The sequence below is a fragment of the Lathyrus oleraceus genome, chromosome 5, assembly GCF_024323335.1.
Source record: "Lathyrus oleraceus cultivar Zhongwan6 chromosome 5, CAAS_Psat_ZW6_1.0, whole genome shotgun sequence".
NCBI classification, from domain to species: domain Eukaryota; kingdom Viridiplantae; phylum Streptophyta; class Magnoliopsida; order Fabales; family Fabaceae; genus Lathyrus; species Lathyrus oleraceus.
In genome coordinates, this window is record NC_066583.1 from 258,766,167 (window position 1) to 258,776,232 (window position 10,066).

The 10,066-nt window shown below is 33.0% G+C and overlaps 1 non-coding gene across 1 annotated transcript; it reads right to left on the reverse strand.

Annotated features, from left to right (window-relative positions):
* Window positions 1–9,064: 9,064 nt before the first annotated feature.
* Window positions 9,065–9,171, reverse strand: LOC127090084 (small nucleolar RNA R71). The gene has a single exon (XR_007791618.1). It is a non-coding gene; the product is annotated as a small nucleolar RNA R71 (small nucleolar RNA).
* Between the last annotated feature and the right edge of the window lie 895 nt (window positions 9,172–10,066).

The window sequence follows — 10,066 nt, forward strand, 5'->3', positions numbered from 1 at the left end:
CGTCAATAATTTCAAATACAGAAAGATAAATTTCAGAGAAGAAATGAGGTAATCGCTTAAGAATTGAGAAAGAAAAAGGAGAGTCTAAAAGAAAAGTGACTTTAGTTCTTCCTGTATTTATGAACTAACCATATGAAAAGAAAGGTGTCCTACCAATAGTCAATTCTCTTGGACGTAATACTTGAGTATTTTGGTTCCCTAAGAAGATCATAATCACTCTTTCGAATAGATGTTTGGCGATGTAAAGCAGCAATAACGCATAAAGTACGACCAGTAACTAGGGACCAAAATCCTTTAAACTCTCGCATTGATGACTAAGCACGAGGGCTTGGGGGGGACTGCTCTTGGCCGACCATACCTCCCTTAATTCAGCCACATCTCAGTTGATCTGATCACCCTGAGATAGAACACCTCAAGATCAGGCGTACCAACCAATCACTCAATGGATTGTTTAGATTATTCTCTTGAGGAGATCCATGCCCTAAGCATATCCAACGGTCTTCAGCTTTTCACGCTGAAAGATAGCGATGCAGTTATCCTCTTCCTTATATATACAAGATGACGCCATTTCAGATAAGTTTCAAACATAATTTGAATACTCTCTCATTATTCACATATTGACTTGAGAATCTGAGTGCTAACCTTGTAGGTACACCACCGCTCTGCCGTATCGGAAGCTATCCTCCGTCACAACTTCCACAACTCTTCACATTTCTGATAAAACAAAATTCATTTTATTTAAAATACTCATGTCTTTTTTTTATAAATAGTTAAATATTGCATTTTATTCTTTTTCTTTTAAATGTAAATTACATGTAAGAGGATCATTTCCTATTCTTATGATATGATTTGTGCCCCAAATGAATACATATATGGGACGTTCACAAATTTTGGGAGATTATAGTTATAACATAAATTATATTCCCTTCGTTCTTTTTTAAGTGTATTTTTTTTTACTTTTTACATATAGTAATACCGCTGATAATTGTTGTTACCTTTTAAACAACGATTATGTTTTTTCCTATAATACCCTTAATTTTTTAGTAATTTATTTAATCTTTTTCTCTCTATATAATAAATTATTAGGGGTAATTTTGACAATATTTTAATTAATACTACATTGAACTTTGAAATAACACTTAAAAAGAATCAATTTTTTTCTTCTAAAAAAGTAACATTTAAAAAGAAACGGAGGAGTAGTTTACTAGTCATTAATAAAAACAGTTAAGAAATTGAAGTCTGTAACAATTATGTGTGTCTATATAAATTCTAACGTAACTTTGCCAACATGTTTTTTCCATTGAAGTGGCAACTAGTCACAAACAATTCTGTCCCTCCCAAAAGGGACAACTTATTTTTTGTTTAGATCGAAGATATCTCATTAATTCCATTTCAATCCACTCTAAGGTCTATTGTGGTTTTACGAATTCTTTCATTCATTGCAAATATATTATATATTCTTCCGTTACTATTATAAACATATTTTTTTAACTCATTAAATAAATAATATACTTATTTATTTATTATATATCAAATATATCAATTATTCAATATATCTAAAAAAAAATTATTAAAAGAAAGATGTATTTTGTAAACCTACAAAAATCAACAAAATTTTATAGCATGGACTGTAGTCTTGTAAAATGATAATGTGGTGACTTTAGGTGGTAATAAAACTTGAAAGATTTGCAGCTTGATAAGGATGATTTTGTCACAATTCTTTATGGGTATGGATATTAAAGTTTCTGTCTCCATGTTTACAAGTTTAAATACATTTTTAAAAATGAATATTATAGTTCAACACCCACATCATATATTATTACTATTATTATCATCCATACTTAGTTATGTTATATTCTTTTTTTACTAATTACTAGTTAATAATCTTCGTGGTTATGTGGTTTAATCGATAATCACGCGATTAAATTGATCACAATCTCTAAGCAAATGCCTTCTTTTTTTAGTCAAAGGGAAAAGTCCTTGGATCCATCAACAAACACAGTGGAAAATGGGCCCTTGCCATTTTAGGCCTTATTGGATGCTATGTTGTGTAATCATAAATTTTTTGATCATTCACTCTCACAATTATACCTGACATCTTCACTTAGCTATATCCTTTATGATTTTCTTTAAATTTTTAAAAAAGTTTTGTGATATACTGAAGTTTTATGTTAGAATATCAGACTTTTTACAATTTTTTAATATTCTAGTATTTTATGGGTTTATACTGAATTTTTTATAAAGTTTATCGAATTTTATGAAGATTGTCGGATATTTTCGAAAAAAACCGATACAAATTCATTGAATTCGAGATTTTTTTTTTTGAATTTTTTTGAATTTTTAGAAATTGTACGATGAAATACCATTTTTGTTTCAAAAAATTTAATATAGATCAATTGTTTTTGAAAACTCTTCTTCAAATTTTAGAAATGTTAGACATAACTACCAACATTTTCAAAAAACTCGGTAACCTAAATAAGATTCCGGATATTTTATAAGATTCGGTACATTTCAAATTTTACGAATTAAAAAAAAACTGATATGTAGGGAGTTATTTTTATATGTTTTTACTTTTTAAACTAAGTTGATGACATTTTTAATATAACAATATGACAATATCAACATATTTTATCAAAAGTATATGTATAGTCACAATTAACCCGCTAAAATATATACATATAATGGATAGTATACTACAATATGAACATAAAATAAATTATGTTGACTTCGCAGCTTCTGTCTAGTGCCTTATATGTCCTGCATATGTTGTTTCCCATGCTCTAGCACATTCTCTATAATTATGTATCCAACAGTCAGTGACGGAGACAAATAGACAATCAGGTTTCAACTTCATTTAAACCCAATGACTGCTGCTAATAAAACCAGCTGCAATAATCTTATATATACTCGCAGACATAAATGGAGATACTACAATTGGAAAGAAAGAGATGTTAAGGTTACGGGAAAACAAGACCAATATCACATTGTATCTAGAAATAATCAGGTAACCCTTATTAGGAATCGTCGTCCACTTATCACGATCTTGAACACCTAAGTTAGATACTCATAACGGATTCCTAACTTTAGAGGTCGTGTCATAGAACACCTTGTAATACATCAGATTGTTTAGGTAAACTTCACTATCTAATTGCGTCCTAACCAAGGACCATGACTATTCACCCCATCCAAGTAAAGTTGTAATCACACGAAAACCTCAATTTTCATCAGACTCCACATCTATAATATCTTCAATGTAGTCATGTAAGAAAATAGGAAACCGAGATATGTAAAGATGTTTGCAAGACTTGACAGATGGATCACTTGCAATTGGTTTTAAACATGATCTCTTTGTCATTTTAGACTTCCCTACGAGGCCTCAGAATACTCTCACTAAGAAGGATCACGATTCACATCACCCTCTTGACCCTTTTTACTCTTCTTATTTCCCCCATTTGACTTGTACTTCATTGTTGGTGGACACATGGAAGGTGTGGGTGAGTGTGTTAGTTCCAAAACTATTTTCTTCATTTCCCTTTAGATAACTATATCCAATATACTGGAATACCTCTTAAACTCTTCACACTCTTCTTCTAAATCCCATTGTGTCCAACTATCTTCTTGAGTGACTTCATTCTCTTCAATGTTTAATTTCTTCCAAAGCACATAAATGGATTCTAACAAAACAAGGTTACATTGTATTTGAATACCTGCAAGTTGACACACACAAGGTAACCCATGTGTTGTTTTAATTAAGCAACCACATGCATCTTTTTCAGAACCAACGAATTTTACCCTTTCCAACTCTTTTGCAACATGTTGTATACACTGTCTTGATACAAAGTTGTGCAAACTGAAATAAAAGGGAGTGTTATACCGATGCTCAATGTTGACAATACTTTTTCTTAAATGATACTCTGATTGCAGCTAGTTGCAACTTCAACATGGTTTTCACAGCATCCCAACTTCTGCACCAATCTCCTCGGCTAGTAGTCAACATGTTTTGAGTCTCCAATGAGCATATTCCTCCCTTTGAGCTCATTTGCGGTATCAGAACATACATTAACAACAATAATAACACGTTGCTTACCAATAGACTGTACCAATGCTAACACATCAACCCGGGTGGAAATATCTCTCATTTATAACATATAATGGATAAGTTATGCCAGAGATACCCAAACCCTATTAAATTTTGCACAAGATAAAAGTAAAACATGCAAGTAAAACTTATAACGTGAGTGGTAAAGAACTGGGTAAAATTATGTAGAGGAATCATCCACCTTAGAAGCGTACAAGCATTGAACAACCAGATTTTTTACACCGGACTAATTTTCGGTATATCAAAATTATCAAAAAAACTGTTAATTTCCTACATGTTTTAGGATATCCGCGAATTTCACATCTTACCGGATTTTTCAGAAAATCCGATAAAAAAACAAACTTTTCAAGAAATACAGAATAATTGTAGCAGTTTTTTAAAAATACGATAAAACGCATACCGAACTTTTAAAAATGCGGTTTAAAAAATGACTGCTTCCATTAGAGTGAATTATTTTGATCAACTATAATTTTGGGATGGGTAAATAATAAGAAGGGTATTTTGGTAAATACAATAATTAGAAGGGGTGTCAGGTACATTTTTAAGGGTGGCAGGACAAAATCTCGTAATTATGACGCAAATAAATTTTGGCTATTTGAATGACCAAAGCTTACATTAGGTGTAATCAGCCTAGTACTCCAAGAGCTATACCAGGACAATTTTACCTGGAATCCCCCGACTGTTCTTGACCCCTCAAATATTCTAATAATGTCAAAAATACCCCACTTATTTTTTACCTCTCTCAAAATTTATGGTTTAAAAAAAATCACTCAAAAAGCCAAGACGAAAAATTCGAGAGTTATAACTAAAAATCCAGTAGAAAAAGCTTGTTTTCTTACCAAAATTTTAAAAAAACGATAAAGGTGCATATAATCCAAAATTTGTAAAAAAATATATAGGTAACAACGTATTTCTGCATCAAACTCCGCAGGTAAAAATCAAACAATTAAAATATTATAAAAAATATGGATTTTACCAGATTTTTAAAAAAAAAATCTGATACACCCATATGTATTTATGAATATTTTGAAAATTTGATAAAAATGTACAAAATTAGGTATTGTTCTTTTAAAACTCCGATAAAAATACATATATTAAAAAATCTGCAGAAAAATTCGTAAGTAACATATTTTCGCAACAAATTCTATTATAAACTCTTATAAAAATGGTTTTTTATCGTAGTTTTTTAAAATTTTGATACACCCCACATATTATACTGGATAATTTGAAAATTTTAGTAAAAATATATTTTATGTATCGATCTTTTAAAAATCCAATAAAAATGCATAAAATCCATATATTCTAAAACCTGTAGAAAAATTCGCAGGCAATGTATTTCCATAGCAAATTTTGTAGGTAAAAAATCAAACATTTAAAATATTATAAAAATATGATTTTTACTTGATATTATAAAAAATCCAAAAGGGTGTTATGGTCAAATCAAAGGGAAAGTTTGAAAAATCAAAGCGTGTTATGAAAAACTCTCCATGTATATTACCAAACATTCAAAAAATATTATAAAAAATTCTCCATTGATATTACCTAATATTTTGAAAAGTTCGGTAAAATTTTCAAATTAAAGGATATTATGGTCAAATCAAGGATAATGTGGGGATGTCAGGACCAACGGGGGATACCAGGTAAAATTCGCCTATACTTGCCACTCTCAAATTTAGACTAAGCCATAAATGCTTCTCAATTTTCACGATTCCAAATTCTTATAATAGTTTCTTTAAAATATTACTATTTATATCTTTAAAAGAAAGAAAAATAAAAAGTAAGTATGCAGTAGAATTTGATATCAATTAACATCAAGTTGAGAAAGAAATTTTTAAAATAAGTAAAAAAAATTGGAACACATATTTCTTGTATATTTCTTTGTGAATCAAATATGCGAAAATTCTCCTATATTTGAAAAATGTGAAAATTCTGCACATTAAAAAATTTAAATAATGGAAGATGATGAAATTGAAATGTGTGAAGCTTCGGAAAGGTGTGTAATCTTGAGATGTTCACCACTAAGGAGGCATGTTTAACTTTAATACATCTTTGATTTGTAATCTATAAACTTATTGATTTAAAGGAATATATTTCATTTTTCTTTGTAGATATTTTTAACTTGTTGAAGATGCATTATTATGAGTATAAAAAATACTACTACAAATATACCCATTTTACTTCAGACGCGAAACTGTGTTTACCACGGTTACAGAGGCGAGGTAACAAAGGGCGTGAGAAAAACCTCCACCTTACCCCTTGGTTCTGAATAACCGAGGGGATAGATAAAAAGGTCATTAGGTTGATCCCCACAATATTTTTTTCTTCAAAACAATGTAACGCGCACCATATACCTATCGATTTTTGTTTATAACCGAGAGAACTATGCCCTAATTTATGTCGAAACTTGTTAATAACCGAGGGTATAAGTAATTTTTGTTTTGTTTTAAATCCCATTTTGACTGACCTGGATCATTTTTTTTATACAGAACCTACATAATAATGTGATAGAATCAGATCATTTGTATTTCATACAAAACATAACACAAAATACCAAACTTGCATTGTTTATAAAACCAAATGTATAATGCTTACAATATGTATAATGAAATTTGGGATACAAAAAACCTCTACCAAAAGATCTTATACATATGTGGACCTATACATATTTGCACATATAATGATAAAACTTCTATACAATGCTAGTGTATAGATGTAAATCAAGAAAAACTAGTGTTTATGATATTCGTGATAAGATATGAAGACACTGGCCTAACGTGATCGTATGTCATCTATATCTTCTCGTGAGAATGTTTTTTCATCACTAAATCTCTATAATTTGAAAAAAATTTAAATTATGACAAGCTAATGATAACACTGAATCACACCGCATTTTTGACTCGGATTTCACATGTTTATTAGGTCTTTATTATCATTTTGCTTGTGTTATGCTCTCTTTTATGTTGTTTTCAGGTATTTAGCTCTTTCAAGACCTTTTTAGAAGAAACGAAGCAAAAAGACCAAAAAATTAGGGTTTTCGGCAAATATTGTACTCATGGCGTTCTACATGGCGGCCACTATAGGAGAGGCCATGACACATCAGCCCTCAACCAGGAGGAAACTGCCACGATCCCATGAACTTCCCCATTTACTCACATGGCGGGCACCATGGAGGGGTGGCGGGCGCCACCTTTGCATTTCACGTTCCCACTAAAGAGAAGTTGAAGGACATCCTGGTCTTTGCATGCTGCTGAATTCCTCTATAAATAGGTCGTTCTAGTTCATTTCTAAATCATCCAACTTAGTTTACAACACTAAGACTATATTATCATCTGTAAAAGCAGTAATCCGTCACATCGAGGGGTTATCGCACCTTAGTGAGATTGAGTTGGAGCACTTTGATTTTGCTGTCGTCTTTATTTTCAAAGTCAAAGGTCTATTTACTTTCTTGTACCAGATTTAAAGCCCCCGTTTGGAGCAGGTTCTAATTTAATCGCATATTTATTTTACTTTCTATGCTTTACTTTATTTAATTTCTTGCTATGCTTTACTTTATTTAATTTTCTCGCCATTATCTTTATTGCTCGTTTTAATTGTTTTACACGCTTTACTTACGCCTTACATTCTAAACAACTCTTCATCATGATCAATATCGTTGTGTTTGTTTGTATTACCATGTCTGGCTAAATCTTTCAAAGGTTAGAATGTAAGGATCACGGTTAAAGAGATGTTTCACATATTGCATCTGTAGAAATGCTTTAGGGGATGTTTTGATTCTTAATTCGAGTTTTCTAAAACAAACTTGGTTAATTTTAACTACTCAAGGAGTGCGACAGCACCCTGGCTTAGTAACTAGGATTTTTTTATCACTTTAAGGAAAAACGATTTTTGAAACTGTTTTCGGACGCGTTGATAGATTTAAAATCAGGAAACTCCTTAGATAAAACTTTCCGAATCAAAATCACTTTTCAACTAAGCTTACGAGTCTTATTTCTTAAAAATAGGTTTACTACTTTAGCGTTTTGCGCACCTTTTATAAGTGACAATAAAATGCCTTAATTTAAGGGTAAACTCGGTTCTGAATACGCGAAAGCGACAGTTCCCGTTAAATGGATTATTTTCAAGAGTAGAAAATATTGCCCCATAAATAGTTCTATTTAGACAATCAAAGCATCGTTTAACTGATGTGAAATACATTCAAGCCTGTCTTTATCTACAACTGTATTTATCATTTTCTTTATTTTCTGTTATTTTGCGACATCAATATCTCTTTTGTACCGCCTTAGATAAACATCGTAACAATAGTAATCGATAGATTGATGATTTGGTCTCTGTGGGATCGATATTCTTTTATATTACTCTGACGCGATTCGTGCACTTGCGAATATAGCGATCAAGTTTTTGGCGCCGTTGCCGGGGACCAACTTCGTCAAATTTCGTACCCTGTTGTTACACCGTCTAGACTAAGGCATTATTAGCCGGTAAATGCGAAAAACCCGTAGTACCGGAAATTTAGTAGATCCTTTAGCGGAACCCGAACGTTACACTCGTACACGTCTCTTACTCATCCGAATTAAGAAAGCTATGACCGAGAATCGCGACCGGAGACCTCTTAAGGAATTTGCCCAACCCTCTGATGAGGAACCTAGTTCTAGTATAGTAAACCCCCTCATTCCTGCCAACAATTTCGAACTAAAACCATCTTTACTGCAATTAGTGCAACATAACCAATTCGTGGGTCTTGCTACTGAGAACCCAAATCAACATTTAAAAGTCTTTATCCAACTGGACGACACCTTTAAATCCAACGGTGCTTCACCTGATGCGATTCGTTTAAGATTATTTCCTTTCTCCCTCAGGGATAGAGCGTGTTCATGGTTAGATTCACTTCCATCTAACTCAATAACTACCTGGGAAGACCTTAGGAGAGTATTCCTTGCTAGATATTTTCCCCCTAGTAAGACTGCTGTTCTTCGAAACCAAATAACTAGATTTACTCAAAACCAAGGAGAATCATTTTTTGAAGCTTGGGAGAGATACAAAGAGTTGTTAAGAGTTTGTCCACACCATGGCCTAGAACAATGGTTGATCATTCATACCTTCTACAATGGACTCCATTATAACACAAAGATGAGCATCGACGCTGCCGCTGGTGGCGCGTTGATGAACAAACCTTACCCTGAAACTTGTGACCTAATTGAGGATATGGCCCAAAACCATTACCAATGGGGAACTGAACGAGCATCAATAGAGAAAAAGGAGACCCAAGGTGGAATACATGAGATAAGTTCTATGGACATGATGCAGGCGAAAATGGACGCTTTAGCCCTTAAGGTCGAACATATTTCTACAAACTCTAACACCGCATCGGTAGTCCACACAGAGTATGAACTTTGTGGATCTAAAGGACACGAATAAGCGGAATGTAACCTTTTGAACGACCTGAACACCGACCAAGTGAATTACGCCCAAGGTAACCCATTTTCAAACACTTACAACCCTGGATGGAGGAATCACCCGAATTTTTCCTATAAAAACCAAAACCCTGTCCAAAATTATGCACCTCAAAGACCACAAGGCAAGACGCAGCAAAATAAAGAATTCCTAAACCCGAACATTCACGTAAATGAACTGATAACGCAATTAGGGACTAAGGTTGATCAGATAATTACTCACAATAAGATGCTTGAAACCCAGATCTCACAAGTAGCACAAAACCAAGCCCCGCAATCTACACCTGGAGGACAATTCCCTGGATAACCTCAATCAACCCTCGAGGGCAAGCTAACGCTCTCGCATTATGAAGTGGGACCGCTTACGAAGGGTCTTATAACCCAGCAATGAGCGAGTCCAACGCTTCTAAAGAAAGTATACTTACCAACCGAGAAGAGGAACTGGTGGAACCCGAGAAACAAACCGACCAAGAAGGAGAAGCCAAGGTTAAAACTTACAAACCACCAATTCCATATC